We start from the raw sequence: 17,442 nt of genomic DNA on the forward strand, positions 1-17,442 counted from the left end.
ACGATTATTTTATTATGACGTACATTTTAATCAATCGGCACATTTATTTTTCATTTATGTAAAATTGTACGCACCAGTATTTGTAATCTGTGTATTTCATGTACGTATGGGTATTTGGAAATGAAAAATTTCTAAAGTTATAAATCTAAATTACAATGTTGATTTATATATATAGATAAATAGTTAACGCAATTTTATTTATCAGAATAAGTCGTGATGAGAAACATTTTTCTCTGTCTATAGTAAAGTTATTTAAAAGTTTTATTAATTCCATATCTTATTCTTTTATTTGATCTAGAGACAAAATATTTGTTTCTCTTATCTTCCTATATATTTCAAAACTACCGGTTATCAAAGTATTAGTTATCTAATATTATACGTCATGTTCATCTATCAGGCACTAACGTGTTTTGTTTTACACGTTAAATAACGTGAAAATCAGAAAACCGATATAAATTAATTTATCTCCTTTTCATGCAATTTTCATGTATCGATTAGATCCTGTCGTAGAGAACTCAAGACACGAAAGGTATACTGGAAGTTGCTTAAAAATCACATTCTTCCCTGGTTCTTATGTAGTTCAATTTTTATCTTATCACGGGCTGGGATCTTTTTAAACTTGAAACTTATAATTATCATTAATGGTGCATTCATTACTTGCATGTACGTAGGTACTACATCGCATGATTACTATTATGCTATTTAACTTTCATAGCACTGATGACGACAACATTAAGCGTGTTACGAGATAAAGTGTCTAAGGATAGATAGCGGTGTAATTTATTAGTGTAAAATATTTAACATTAGGATGCTAAGAAGTGCAGGTATTTTATCATCTTTTTTTCTACATGATAGAAACCGCGCTGATACAGCACTTAGATATCTAAGAGAATATAAATTAAGTCCCGGGAAGCATTCAGGTCACAGTGGGATAAGATCGAAAAATTATAAGTTACGTTTATTAGAAGGGGACCCGGGGTAACTTTCTCACAGCTTTAGTCGCGCGGTGCATGAACTTTAACGTTAAGTTCAAGACACTCTTGTAACAAACTCAAAGCTGCACGCTCATTACGTGCATCTAGCAAGCACAAGCCTTTAAATTTCTAACTTTAGCATCGGCTTAGCTGTTTAAATGGCACGGGAAACAGCACGACCACTTTCGTCTGAACAGTGTGGTTTCTGTGGAATTGTAGAACAGATAGCAACTAACACATTCCTGTCATCGAGTATATTTCACCTAACACCAAAGTGCTAGATTAAGAACTTTCCATAACCGATCATTTTATTCTCCTGCTGCATCTTACGATAGCTTTGTTTAGAAAATAAAAAGGAAATTTTTATATATTTCATTTATTTATTTTATATATGTATTTCATATAGTTGAAGAAAAAAATGAGAGTTCGAGAAAACTGTGAAGCAAAGTCGAACCGTCGTTATACATTTTCACAGGAAATTAGTTTTGTATACGATCGACATTAATTTTGCAATATAATCGACATTTGTTTTTATGATTTAACAATAAGCGTGATCTCTGTACCTGTTATCGAGTTTCTTACTTAAAATGTTAAATATTTAAGCTGTCCAATTTTTACCCACGCTAATTTCATAAGGTTCAAAGCTGCCAATGTTTCCCAAAACTTTTACGTTTTTTCTTTGTAATGTAAATTACCTAACAAGAAACGAGCTGAGAATCTAATTAAAAATTCATGGTATTTCATAATAAGGTTCTATGATACAGTTATTCTTTATCTGATTTATTCCATAAATCAGCGATAGATTTGAAAGCTTTTTTGCTATGTGGCGAGCAGAGATGCCGTGGCTTTAAAGAACGTACTCCATCCGTGGCAAATTTTCTTGCACGCTCAAACTCCACTCGCAACATGCACGCGGAGATCTACACGCGCGTCTATTCTGGACAAAGACACGATGTCCCCGTGTCTAGAGACGAAGTGACGCGTATCTTTGCCAACGCCACGAATATACACCCGAATCACGATAAAGGGATAGTTGTCATGAATATGGTTACGACTCTTGATCATAGTGATACACGAAGGACGTCAGTATTCGCTATTCATGACGTGCGACTAAGTCACGCCAAGATTCTCTTCTAATGTATCAAACAATAATCGTAGTACGTAGGATAAGTTTTAATCAATAAGTTACACAACTTTTAGTAAGAGATTGATACGTATTCAATCGATCGAAAAGCAACCGTTTAGAATCATCTCAGCTACATCTACATCCTTTTAAATATTTATTACTGAACGTAAAACCACATTCGACATATCGTATTTAATTACTTTAACTGTACATTTTGTAAAAACAATAAATGATCATTTACCACTCGTTCGATCATTTTTCTCACAGCCGTGTTTAGACAATGGTATCTTGTAAATTACATTTAGCTTACAAACATACTGAAATTAAAAGAACACGCTCGACAGTATCCACTCAAAAACGTTGGATAATTTCAATTTTAGAGATTCAATAAGGCGCCATATAAAGCGATAGCTTGTAGCCAGGCGTCGGTAATTGGTGGAAAAACAGCGAAACACGTGGAGCGACGCTGGAATTAAGGCAAAAAGCCGATGACTCTGGTAGGCCGAACGGGAATGTGGCGATGAAAAGTGCGGTGAAAAGTGTCACAAGCAGAAAGACAAGACGCGGCGCTCGGATAGTAAAGAAGCGATGCACGCGCTCGACGCATCGGTCTAACGGTAACTGCTTCCTTTTACGAGATTAACGATCGCGATCCTGTCGTTTTATTATCGAAAATCCAGCGGTGTAGCGCATCGCATCGAGTCACGGCGGATATGGCGATCTAATCTGCACGAAGACGTACGGCAGCCGGATTTATTCGTGGTTCAGCGATCCTGTTGAGCGCGAACCTGCACGTTAAGGTCCCTTATAGTCGTCCGGGCTCGTTGCGCGAAACTCTCCCAAGCTTATCGCTATGGTCCAGCTACGAAACCGGGAAACAAAACGGGCCCCGTTGTGCCCGCCACTTTACTGAAGTTACTAACAAGCCTTCTCTTCTCCTAGTATATACACCACCCCCGTCACCCTCCGCGTACACTCCTTCCTTACGTTTTGCCGGCCGAGCCGGCTGAAAAAAGAGTACCGACACACCACGAGCGGAGAGAAAGAGATTTATCAGCGAACCACCGCGAGACTAGCAACCCGATAGACGTGCAGATAGGCCGTCGTTTAAATAAATTACCCTCCAAAGGCTTGGCTGCCCTGAACCTTCTTCTCTCTTCTCTTCTCTTCGTTTCGCGCTCGCGCGAGCTTCGTCTTAGACTCGTTTTAACCACTTGCCACATACCTGTTGCTACACACCCCCTCGTGTTTCTTCTCGTTTGATCTACTTTCAACCATTATTTCACGTTGCTGGATTATCTCGCTGCTCGTTCTCGGTAATTGATATTCTCTTCAAGCCTGTTTTGTGGGCGATGAACGCTGGTTTGTCGGATTAGCTGTTGATTCTTTGCCGCCTATCTCACGCACATATTTAATGGTTAGGTTCGTTGAGGAGATTTTAGGTAAAAGCAAGTATTTCTTGGGATGGTTTTTTTTTAAAGATTTCATACGAATAAGAATTTGAGGTGTTCAGGGTTTCCAAGGTTTTTAGGATTTGGTAGAATAGTGATATATGGAACGTGTATTGTTGGACCTCTGACGAAAGGAAAGAACAGGTTTTCGTATGACATTCGGAAAGATATTTTCACACGAAGAGCTAAGGATCGTAACGGCGTAAGCCAATTGTTACTTTTCGTGAAACGGTGTTCTGCGTTTGTTATTACGAACAATTCACGTTGTTTCTTCAAATTATGAAAATATATCGCGACAGAAGATGAAATTATAATTCGACTAATCACGAAACTAAAAGAACTTAAGAAAAGCAAGAATTGACCTACATATTATTATATAATATTCAATTCCAATTCTTAGAAAATGTCAAGTCCTGACTTTCATCGTTGATTTTCGATCCGACGCATGTTTCGCTGATTTCGAAATTTGGTTTTATGAAATAAAAAATCGAAGTAGCATATAGCTGTTAATCTCCTTGCGCGGATTTCTCGATTTCTTAAGGAATTATATTCGATGGAATATTTCGCCACTTCGCGTTACATGAATTTAATTTTAAGGGACTCAGTCTTTCCTCTGGATCTGTAGACAAGTGGCGGAGAATATTTTTCGCTTTATCTGCTTATCAGCTTGCTCCCCTGTGTTTTTTTACCAATGTGTCGGCAGTCCCCAGCGCTGAAATTTTTGCATATTTCAACAAGTATTTCATGTTCATGTTCTTTCGCGGTGGCTGTCGGATAAAAATCGAGATACGGTTTATCTATTTAGTACCACTGTTAAACGAACGCTACCGTAACATTTAATCTGCGTTATCATTACGCTCGTGTTATCATTGCGTGTATCTGGATGAAAAAACGTCGAGTATTATTATCAATTTTTCAACCTTAACGTGCATTGAACTGTATGACTAACTAATACGTAGACAAACACTGTTAAACTTACATACACGCGAACAATTATCTTTTCTATGTAAGTCGTATATGTTTATTTGTACATTGTTAAAATTTAACGTTTAATGAACTTTGTCTATGATGTACAGAATTAACAACATTCGTGATGGATGAGATAGAAAAATTACTATTGACATGATGTTATACGTTTTTTTATATGATTTTATTTGTCGTATAATTGACAAAGAACAATACACATATTATAACGAAAATTATGTTATAATTGAAACGTGCTATGTTAGACGTATAAAGAGCAAAATTTCGATACTTCATTTAACGAATCGAAATCTTTTTTTCGAAGCATGAACTCAAATTACAGCAATCGCGATAATTAAATGTATTGGGTTGGCAACTAAATGATTGCGGATTTTGTCAATACCACTTAATGACAAAATCCGCAATCACTTAGTTGTCAACCCAATATATTCAAACTCACCTAATTCGATTCGAAGTTGAATAACAATTACCACACCAAAAAGCTACAGGTAATGGGTAAAATCTATTGAACTTTTATTATCCGATACAATGATCTCTGACTGTTTTTATTTATAACGTCTTTGCGTAAAATTGGAGATAGATTGGTAAGATTTGTAAATGATTACATTTCCCCTATGTTTAAGCTTTATGAAACCATAAAGTTTAAAGTTTGAAAGCTGTGCTATTAAATAAGCGAAAGATTTTCTAACAATTAATTTAAACATTTCTCAGAAAGGGACGCATATAAATTTATTACTTCATCAAATTTATTTTATTTCGCGAATTAAGAAGCATAATTTCTCGAAGGGGCTAAAAAGGAAGTTGGGACGTTTTGCTTACGTTTCGTAAGAGTATTACAATCTGGAACTCGTAAGTCGTGCCTTCTGTATCTTCTACACGATTATAACAAGCGATACTCGAAATTTGTCTCTCTCTTACTACCTATCACGCGAGATTTAACCGCTGGTGTCATTGTGCCGAACATGCACAATTTTTTTCCTTTTTTCTCCGCTTCATTTAGCGATGAAGCGTTTAAAGAGAGAAACGAGATTGCTTGCGCGAGGTTATCGCAGTGGGATTACCAATAAGCGCCTTTTTCATTGGTTACGTTTGACCGATCGCATCTATTTTCCAGTAATTAACGCGTTAATTAAGATTCGTTCTTCGAGGCTTCGCCGATATGTGGGGCGTGATAAATGCCAAGTACGTTCGACATGCACCGAATTTCGGACGTTGAGAAGATTCTCAAAGCTCTTGAGTAATATTGGTTTGGCAACTAAGTGATTGCGCATTTTGTCAATATCACCTAATGACAAAATCCGCAATCACTTAGTTACCAACCCAATAGATATTTAAATTATATGACCGTGAATGTTTATTTACATTCGTATTTTTACGTACACTGGTTCATCTAGTTTTAGGAATATTTCGCTTATTTCCGATAATATTAAAAAATGTTTCAGGTTCAAGTTGAATGGTTTTGGGAGGAACGTAATTTGACGTGATTAGCTTTTTCGTAGATGAACGCGTAGAAGACGTACGAACATCACCAATGTTCAATTAGTCGATTCAACTGGACGTTCTCCAGATAATGGACAATATCTGCTAGACTAATATAGTTCTGCGACATAAGTAGGTTAATACTTTTTTCTGGAGAAAGTCCAGCTGAATCGACCAACATATTAAAAAATATGCGATTTCGTTTAAGAATGTCCTCTACGCATTCGTCTATGAAGATGGTAATTCGTTCTTGAAATATTCTTCGATATTATCAAAAACAAGCGAGATGTTCCAGATAATAAAGTTAGGTGAACCAGCCATTGGTATAGAAAAAAATTTGTTTCAACCAAAGAAAGAGATATTTTGCGAAAGATTTGCACTGAAAATACTATTTGTACAATTCTAGCAATTTTTGATCGCGATAGATTATTGCTCGTTAATAACAAAATAGTGATAACGCTGTAATAATTTAACGACGCATTGAACCTTACTCAAAATGACTTTGGATTCCTTCAACTTTGACTCTGAACGGCTCTCTCATGATTCTTTCATGACTCTCGACAACTCCATAGCTTTTCCTCGAATCATATTGTACTTCTAAAACTTCGTAACCACAGTACACGTTCTTCTCCCAAACAATCAAACTTCCAAGCGGCACAGTGCATTTTAAAGCTCTACGTGACACCATCCCAAATCTTCACTTGCGTTCTTCAATTCACTCTTTACTCACAACCAATAATCTATTCCAGCACGAATATTCGTTTGGTTCTCAGTCACGATGGAAAACTTTTTTTAAAAAGTTCTTGACGATTGTTTCAAACATTAAGGTTTGGATTACCAGCGGTAAGTACAGCATTGAGAATTAATAAAAGATTATACGATTTGCATCTGAATAATACACTGTTCATATTTATTAGAAGATGTTTCACACATTTGATACGAATCTATCGAACCTAGAAGATTTTGTCGTTTCTGTTTGCGGTCTTTAACAATGAATAAAGAAGATTACACCGATTTGAATCGAATTTGTACTTAGAAAAATAGGGTTCAGTGTCGTTGTACGAAAGAACGTGAGAGAACTGTCAGTGTGCGCTACATTCGGTCGAAAGTTGTCTCGCCAACAGGAACTTGACATTGTATTTGTTCGTATGATACACAGACGCGAGCCAATTTTTATCTGTTGCGTAAGGTGCGAAACGATGAGCATTGCAAACACAAAGTATAACTCTTCCCGAGTTCTCAGCCTTGTGTTATTTTTAATTAACCAGAATAGGTCAAGGTGCGAGTCTAATAATCGAAACAGAGTTGTCAGAGTTTCGGTCTCGTTCGATTGGACAAATACCTCGTGACGAATAGTTGTTTTGTAAATACGTGCACGAGTCGAACAATTGGAGAATTTTTCCAGATTTTTCTTATATGAGTCATATCCAGCGCGAACATTTCTATTGCTCGAACGAGACGAATTCTATTTCAGATTCGCTTAGACGATCGGATTACCGTGCTATACGATATTTTAATAGTTACGTCGATAGTACAGCGCATCGATTATCTAACCCATATCCTTGTAAAAATTACCCGTGGCTTGGCAAACGCAATACAATCCCGGCGATCTCGGTCGCGACGGTGCGTTATTGCGTGATAACCTGCGCCAAAGAACGTATATGTTTTATTCACACCTGCCACTTCCTCGTTATTTGTCTCCATAGAGATGGGCATTTTTCTTTCAACAGCGAATGTAACGATACGATAATAGTACAGATTCTAACATATTCGCATATGCAAGAATAGATTGAGATTAATTTTTGAAACGTGCGGTAAGATATAGGTAGTTCCATTTACAGATTCTATATTCCAATAGATCTCGTTGATGCTCGATATGAGAAAAATGATCGCAAACATATTGGAACGTATTGTCTCGTTAAACTTGAGAGGTGGGATCGTGGTGATACCGGATATGTTAAAATCGTGTGAATATTATTTATGTAGTAATAATAATATCGTAATATACGTGACGATATAATATGTAGGTGTATAATGTTATAATTGTAATAATAATAATAAATGTTGACGCAACTTTGACATATCCTGTATCGGAAATTATACGAGCAAGTTATTTATATTGTCGACTTAATTGAGCTATCGAGTTTTCAATTTCTTTATACGCGTATCTTTATGTATTATATTTTTATCTAGTTTCGATTCTTTGAAGAAATAAGGCGAATTTTAATACAAATTTTAAGGTCAGCTTTATATGTGATGTTTTGATATTAGTTAATGATTAAAATGACTATGGGACTGACTATGGGAAACCGCATAGTCTTACGTGTGCCATCATTTATGTACCTTGAAATAACATTTCTTTTGTTTTCTTTTCGCATGCTTTCTACTTGCACGACGGATCGAAATCCGGTTTTGTGTAAACTTCAATGTTTTATGTCTCCTGTACTCATAAAATATCCTTATATTTCGTACGAAACATTTTGGTTTCACGTAATACTTGAAGGAAAATTTCAGGTATATTTAAATATAAATAATAAATATTAATTTATTTGTTAAACGTTATAATTTAACGAACAATATACAGTACAAATAATTTATTATAAATATTGTATTTAATCATTATTATATCGTGAACGTTTTATTGAAATAGTATGAAAAGTCAGCCGAAATTAAACTCAAGTAGAAAAGGATCGTCTGTCGCCAGACAAGGCGGTACACGTATGACTCACTCTATGCTCTATAAATCTTCGTACTTGCATTATTTACAAACCTTATACATCAAATATTATTTATATTGATAAGATCTTTATAATTATGTAATTAACGTTAATTAAAAATATTTATTAATCCATAAAAATGTAATAGCACGTGATTCAAGATTCATAATCCTTTAACATCTGCATCCATATAACGATACAGATAAAATATCTCACGTGTATATTTTCCAATATTTATGATCGTTATTTCGTGTAAAGTGTAAATTAAAGATATTTGGTTTTTACGTAGAAGAGCGACGCGATGTTACAATTTTGCGACGATGATGAATTTGGTAGTTTTATATTTTCAATTCAAACAGAATTATTATTATACGCTTACACGTATATGATGTAGGTGCATCAATAAAAATATAAAAAAGAAGATCGTCGAAACATCGCTGTGAAATTCTATATTTAACATGGTTAACGAGCAAACTGATTTTCACTCCGTTTTGAACGAGACGTTTTGACTTCTCATGAAAAGATAAACGAAATGTTTCATTAAAGAGACAAATCGCATGAAATACCGCGTGACGAAATATTTCGCCCATGTACGAGATTTTAATATACGTAAATTTGTAGGACGATGACACGCATGCCATACACCACGTAGAATAAAGCTGCTGCTAGTTAAATATTTCGAATTAATTTTTCTTCTATAACGGATAATTTACAAAATTGTAATCAAACGTTATAGCTACCAAAATTTTTTAGAACAAAAATTGTAAATCTCGACCTATAATTAAAAATTACCTAAAACCATAATAATTACAATAGCTGAAGCGATTGCGACTAACTTAAAAAAGAAAGTATCGCATCGTACATCTTCCTGCTATCTATCGAGTTCGACAATTTTTTCAACGTCATTGTTCTCCTTACACATTATTCAAACATATAGATACCCTTTTAAATACTAGGTTTTGGTATTCGATAAATTTTACTACTTTGCGGGTATTCCATTACTTTTATAAGTAAAGTACTTTCTCTCCTCCCCAAAAATCCGAAAAAAGAAGCGCCATAAAAAAACGAGGAGAAGAGCAGGTTTAAATTATATCTAAATATTTTTTCTGCACGATATGACTCTTTTTATTCGTTGCAATTTTTAATCCGACCTTCGTTGTGTGTTAATCAACGATTATTAAATTAAGTACCACGAATGCAACCCGTATCGCAAATCATTAAGTTCTCAAAACGTGGGCTGTCCGAACGTCGTGCACGCTTCGTTATTCCAGCGTATCCGAACATAATAAATCGCGCACGAGTAATTGCAACGTTCGTAGAGGTGTTTTGTCCGAAAGCATTAATGACTCGTTGCAACCCTGATGCTGGCACGTCTCGCGTTCCTTTCGCTTCCATCAGTCTCCCCGTTCGTAATAAGACGCAGATGCTGGTTGACTCTTATTATTAACCCCTTCCGCGACCGGTTGCTCACCTCCGAGTGGACTTCATCTAGCCAGACTTGCAATTACGCGGCCGCGTATTGGCTTTAAGGCCACGATAATTGACTCGACTCACGATAAGGTTTGACAAAATTCTAAAGAAACGGCACCTATAATATAATCCTGGGTATTTTTTTAATTGGCTTTTCTTCAATGTTCTATTCAGTCATTTCGAACGCTTGAGGCGCTGCTTTCCTCTTGTTGCACTTAATCAATACTCCGCTTGAAATTGCTACCAGTTATCGATGGTATCCAACGTTATTTGCGAAAAAGATGAAACGAGGAAAATCATGGGGATATACATACACGTAGAAGTGAATATAGATGGTGGAGATTTTCGACAATTTTTACAAAAGTTCTTTTTACGTTGGTTCTATATACTCGCTGTTTTTAAGTATTCGGTAATAAAGTCGCTCGAAATGTATTTTCATAGAATTAGAATGTTATTAATTAAACGATCTGTGCATTACGTTTTCTTTGTTCATGGTAGATTTCATTTAAAGCTATCCATTTATTGGATAGCTTTGTCGAATAACGACGTCTTTTCTATTGCCCAGTTTCGCTAATCCGTCTTATTAATTTCTCGATTTAATATCCAGTTAGAAACATATTTGCCTGAATACAGCGTTCTATTTCTTCGCAAAAGTTTGTTATAGATGAATATCCTTCACGTTCGAAGACATTAACAAGCTTCCTTTTAAATTACGATTTAATATGATAATTACACGCGTTATTGCCGAGTTATTTTTAGCAACAATAAAATCTATAAACGCGAGAACGCAGTGAAAGATGAAGCTAGTTCATCGCGCGTTGAATTTCTCGCATTAAATACCTGTCACTAAGCGAGCGAACCGTTCGGAACAAGTGAGTAATTGAAATCCATGTAGCAAATTGAGTGCGCATATCTTAGCAAATAGTATCGTTTGCTCTTCGACAGACGGATATACCATTTTTCTACGTGGTTAATACGTTACGACGTCTTGCTATGCAAATTCGATCTGGACTTTAATTTAGAGCGTACGAGTAATTTTGTAGCACGATGAACTGGTTTTGATAATAAATTTTCGTTCGCGCGTAAATCGTTGCTGATCCTCGCGTTTCGCAGTAACTCGTGCACGTATCAAGTATGTATGTAAATTAGTTGTTTCGAATAAACGATAAGCGTTACAGCGCGCTTGCTTCTTTGCTGAATTGTAGTGCATACAGATCCATATCGTCCTTTCTTGCGTATGACTTTTACTATCTCGTTGTTCGTGTGCGGCTTGTCAGTGTATTTCGATACGTCGTCGAGTAATTTCTGTATGCAAATCGATTCCTGAAGAGAGGACTTTTACAGAGCTCTTATACATATGTTTTTTCTTTTCAGTGATAAAGTTGATCGATGATTAGACTTCTCAGAAGTCATTGCTTAACCAAACTTATAGAGAGATCTTTTCTGTTAAATTAATTATTGTTAACAGAATTCCTAGAAGCTCTCAGTACACTGATAAATCTTATTTTCTAGATATCATGCGGTTATTATCGATTAAATGCAACGAATTACTGTAACAAATGTTCGTTTCCTCTTAAATGAATATTTACTAACGAAATTGCTCAAAGTTGTAACATCGAAGCATAATACGATAGCAATTCAGAGGATTGTATGACGAAGTTGAAGGAATTTTCTCCATAGTCATAGATCAATTTTCCAAACATCCACTGAAAGTCTCTTCAAAATATCAAATCTCAATCATTCGTAATTTTTCCCATCGCTCGAAATCTCTCTATCTTTCTAATAAAATTTCAATCAACGAAAGACCCACGAAACAGATGCACATATCAGTAAGCTATTCATCTAAATCGCAAGCAAAACGATTCGAGACTTCTGTATATTCCTACTCTATCGTTTTTTCTCGGCAGTCGACTCGCTGGATCCAGTGTCACAGGTCGCAGGATCATTTGCCATTAATCTAACGATATCTGCCGCGATTACTCCGTTAAGATTTGTTGGTGGCACGAAAGATTTATTTAATCGTCCGCACGAATAAATTTTCTCATCGCCGTTCTTTCTCCACCAGTCCAGGACGATTACATCTGCGACTCGTAAGTCTCCGGCTAAATAGAGAAGGATATTAATCCTCGTTATAGAGGATCTCGCGTGAGACGACTAGCAACTCGTGTAATCGTCTACGAACGCTCGGAAACCGATACCTGTTTATTATTGAAACGGTAATACGCGTAAGAATGCGTGCCACGGTAGAATTTTCTTCTCCTGCCTCCTTTTCAGTTCCTCTGGCAATTATTAGCGGACGGGTTCGGTGTTCGTTGGCGATATTTCCTCGGAATTTTTTCGTCAGTTTTACAATTTGCAGCGCGAAACAGGTTGCCTCGAATGAGATGCAAATGAAGGGGACGAGCTCGATTGCGTTTTATTAACTCAGCCGCAGGTTCTCATGAATGACAGACGCGGCACAGCGAAATTGTAGGATATGGCATATGTAAATGTTTCAATGATCTGGATATAGGTATATAGTTATAAAGTGGTAGTTAACGGAGAAGCGATGGGATGATTATTTATAATTCTGTGTACTCGTGTTTAGGTGACTTCTGTGTCGATTAATTGTAGAAACGAGCATCGTAATTACAGTTTATTCGACTGCTCGGAAAGCTTGTTCGGAGAAGCAAGTTTTTCACTCAAATTCTCGTGGACATGAAGGTTCTTGATATTTTTTATATTTCTCTTTGTTTTACGATACAATGTATTACTTGACTGGACCTAAGCTTCTAGTATAGCGTGAATCATCGCGTTGGAATAAATCCTAAGTGTATATTTAAAATAGATTCGGCGGAATAAAATAACTATCTTTTACGATAAAGAACATACGATTATCATAACTATAGAGAAAACCAGCGCGATTTTTTCAAACGTTAAATGTTCGGTTTCATCTTGGTTAAATTTGGTTGCACCTGGGATCTCAGTTTGATCGAAAATTTAGCTTCTCTTCTCATCATCGAAATTTCGAACCTTAGAGAATATCGTTGATTGTCTGTAAAACGAATAATTGGCACTGTTACAGTCGCAGAAAGATCAAGATCAAGACTACTTAACGGATTTAACACCTCACTCTCGCTCCTCGGATTAAACAGTCCAATTTTATAAAGTACTTCCTTCTAACGTCTCAATAACTCGGCCACAAAGGCACGCTAATACTCGAACAATATTCTCCATTTATCGTGGGCATTGTTGTAGCTTGGCACATTCAAATCGTCTGAACTTTCTCTTCCCTTTTACGTCTAGCACTTATCGATCAGGTTCATACAGATAGACGTCTGCCAAGTCGTAAATTCGCCCAACAAGTTACCTGTTAACAAGTTTGAATCATAGTTCTACTTACTCGGTCGCAGATTCCATGGGGTGAACTTTGATATCGCGAATGGTTAACATCAAGCAGATAAGAAAGAAAACGTCAGTCGAACAACAAAGGATTAGCGCGAGGCGAACGTTGAACGTTTATTGAAAGGTAAAGGTAGAATTTCTTATACATGTCAGACGATACAGATTTATGTCGATACAACGGAGAAGCATAAGCTATCGCTTATAAATATCCGGGCACTTTGGTCTATCTGAGATAACAATAAACATTAAGATATTGCATTAAAATATTGGAATAACAAACGTTGTATCAAAGTATAAAAATTAATGACAAATTGATAATTAGAAAAAGCAGTCACTACTTGTTTATAGAATCAGCAGATTATAATGCTAAAGTACTTATTGCAATAAACGTAGCAATAATATATTTACTATTTAAATTCTTTAGTTTAAAATTAAATTATTTTATAGTTAAATTGTTTTATAATTCAGAAGTAAAAGAATAGAAATACTTCTAGTTTGACAATTACAAACGGCTTTGTTATCGCATACCGGCTGGCAAAAATCAATTTAACCGCATTGCAATATTCTGTCATACAGAGTGGTTGGTAACTGGTGGTACAAGCGGAAAGGAGGCGATTCTACGCGAAAAAAGAAGCCTAAAATATAGAATAAAAATTTTTCGTTTGAGGCTTTGCTTTCGAGAAAATCGACTTTGAATTTTCGCTCGGTACGCGTGCGGTACGTTATAACGGATCTCACTGTAGACCGTTGTCTCGATGGAAAAATTAAAAAAACAAAATTTTTCATCATTATTGAAAAATTAATCATCGAAAAACTTGACAAGTAGGAGAATCTCCGAAGAATACTTAAAAGAAAATTCCTAAAGTACCATTCTTGACCGTTCGAATAATATTCTTTCTTTGAATACATTGGAACAAACGAAAATAGAAGAATTATGAAACAACAGAGGGAATATATTAACAATTTTGAATAATATTGCCATTTAAACGAATAGCGGAAGTATATCCGGACAAGATTAGACGTGAAATCAATTAGATGTCAAAGATTAGAAAAAAATTAGAATCAAAGATTAGACGTCAATTTCTGTAATATACGCTATGTTAGTATACGTATCGGTAATTTCATAATTAAAATATATTTTGCATCAAAATGTAGCAAGTGTCTGGATACTTTTGAACGACGATGTATCTACATTTAAACGTGCGAGTTTGATGTTTGCACGATATCATCTCACCTTAATGGAGGTTTGAACGAGTCAACGAAATGAACGACGAGCTTAGGTTAGGCTTGATTAATTCGTCGATCGGTACTCGGTGTTGCAACCATCTTATCCCGTGCGAAGGTTTAAAAATAACCAGTGGCAGAACTTGTCACCGACTTTCTCTGCTGTCTTAGAAACAGCACGCCCGGCATTCATTGGCGTGGCGGCGTGCAACGCCGATGGAACACGTTGCGCTTCCGCCTCTCGTCCCTGTTTGACATTCGTCGACTTGTACCACTCGGATCCGTAAAAATAATCATCGAGAGACTATTTGTCTTTACATTTGTTGAAATAATCGTGCAATATTTGTCTTCTCGGAAATGGCATGCTTACGCTTACATCGTGTATGGTCTGCGATTTTTTGATCGAACCTTTTGCTTAAGTTTGGAAAAAGTCGGTAAGTTGGAGAAATTTATAAAGCGAGCAGTACTTTGGAATAATTTCTTTTCTTTTTACGTTTATATTTTAATAGCGAAATAATCGTTAAACGTTCGCCTTCTTGGAAATGGCATGCTCATATTTATACTATATATGGTCTACGACTTATCTATTGATCCTTTGGCTAAGTTTGAAAAACTTGGTAAGTTGGAGAAAATTTGTGTTTAACTAGTGTTAACGTGTATCGTTATATATAGCAAAGATAGTCGTTGGCTGTGATTGTACGTCTTCGTTTTAATAAAAATAATCGCGAACTGTTTGCTGTCTTGGAAATGGCGCGCTTGGCATTTAGTACTATGGTAATAGAACATGGCGACAGAATGTGTCCGTTTTCTTCAACAGAATTATGTACACGTTGAATTTAAACAGTATTGTCCCTGTAATTCTGGAAATATTCTAAAATTAGTTGTTCTCTTATCTCTCTGATTTAACGATACGTTTGCCGTTTATTCGCGTATAATACGAGACGTTCATAGAGAACTCGCGGCATCCTCGAATTCATTGGCACTGAATAGTCACGTTTGTGAAAGAGATTATTGGCTGTTTGCATTTACATTTGTAAAAATAATCGCCGACTGTTTGCTGTCTTAGAAACGGTATTCTTGGTATTCGCTGGTGTGATGCAGCATCCGCGTCGCACTTCTGTCCGTTTTATCTGTTCAGAGTTCGTCGATTTACGGTTATATCTGCATTTGCAAAAATCTATCACCGTATCTGTGAAAGTAATCCAAGACTTGTTATCTTCTCTAGTATTCGAAAGGTATTCCATGCTTATTCGTGTCACTGTGCTAGACTGATAGCATTTGCACTTCCGTATTCTCTTATTTCAAGTTTCCTAACAACGTCTAAATCAACATCTAAATTTTGCAGAAACGTTGCTTTCGTATTTATCTTTCTATTTATAGAAATAGTTTGAATTCCTTATCTCCTTTGATATCGGTATACACGTGCGGAGTTGATCGAATGCGTTGTATCTATCGACGAAAGCATTTCAATCTGTAAAAGTTATTGCCAACTATTTGTTTTTCTATTCATCCAGATAATTACAGCTCTGAGCGATCATCCACTGAGATAATCTATGCATTCGTAACGGATTTCAACGAACCTTCGCGTTTCCTTTGCTTGCAATTTATTGTACTACAACAATCGAGCTTTTCGCGAAAATAATCGCAAATTCGTTATCTTCTCCGTTATCTCAGAGACGGTATTCTTGATATTCACGGAAATAATCGTCGATTCGTCGTATTGATCTCTTAAATTCTTGATGTATTTAATATTGTTTATATATGACAATATAGAAATTTAAAATGCCATTATAATTGTTATATAGAATAAATATGGAATAATTGGAATTAGAATCGATAGAACTGTAATATTAATTCTCTATATAATTTTAATATAATTGTAAATGTTATAAAATATTTATATAGTATCGAATATTACAAAATTAACTTATAATTTCTACGGTAAATAAATTTCGCTATCTTTTGCTATGCAATATTTAAAATTTTATACAAAGGTAGAATAATAATTACGCGACAGAGAATTTTTCTCAACAGAAAAAGATCGGAAAATTACAAATTGCTTTAAGTATGTCTAGAAATAGTACATAGGCTATTAAACCTCCCATTTTTATATTCATGTGCAAGAAAAGATTTAAATATTTTTAACGAGAACTTAAAATAGGGAAATTACCATATCACATTCTGCTTCAGGAAGCAAGATCGATTGCTATGTGTTTTAAACAAGCATTTGTTACCACGTAGACGTAACCTACAAATAAGGCTGGTCTGTACTATTAAAAAAATTCAGGGTTTCTCAATGGTTGCATACAAATACCTTGCACGCTCGCTCTATGTTGAATCAAGTTTGTACCGGCGCGGTAGTGGAGCGCATTTTAGAATGCACGTGCCGGTGTATATACGTATCCGTTTCGCATTCATTGCCAAAGGAGATCCAGAGATATATTATGGCCGATAAAATGTCATCTCGCTTTTATCCTATGAAATTTTATCCGATGAAAGAGTTCTGCAAATTAAACGTCAGCTCAATTACGCTTCCTATTTTTTGTGTTTCGGCTATCCTTAACGCGATATCCTTAACGCGTTGAATAGAATTTCATGAAATTCTTCTGTTATCTCGACCTCTGTAGAAATTA

The 17,442-nt window shown here is 35.7% G+C and overlaps 1 protein-coding gene across 3 annotated transcripts in view; it reads left to right on the forward strand.

The window, feature by feature from the left end:
* Positions 1-17,442, forward strand: part of Gbs-76A (Glycogen binding subunit 76A) — a 153,717-nt gene that overhangs the window by 38,988 nt on the left and 97,287 nt on the right. The window contains exons 2-3 of one of the 3 annotated variants that reach the window (XR_013059380.1): positions 13,594-13,709; positions 14,162-14,357. The exons of the other annotated variants lie outside the window; for them this stretch is intronic. The gene's annotated coding sequence lies outside the window, so the exon portion shown is untranslated. Of the gene's footprint in view, positions 1-13,593; positions 13,710-14,161; positions 14,358-17,442 lie in introns of those variants that run through there. 3 annotated transcript variants of the gene reach the window in all.

Source organism: Bombus vancouverensis, chromosome 1 (assembly GCF_051014615.1).
Source record: "Bombus vancouverensis nearcticus chromosome 1, iyBomVanc1_principal, whole genome shotgun sequence".
Classification (NCBI taxonomy): domain Eukaryota; kingdom Metazoa; phylum Arthropoda; class Insecta; order Hymenoptera; family Apidae; genus Bombus; species Bombus vancouverensis.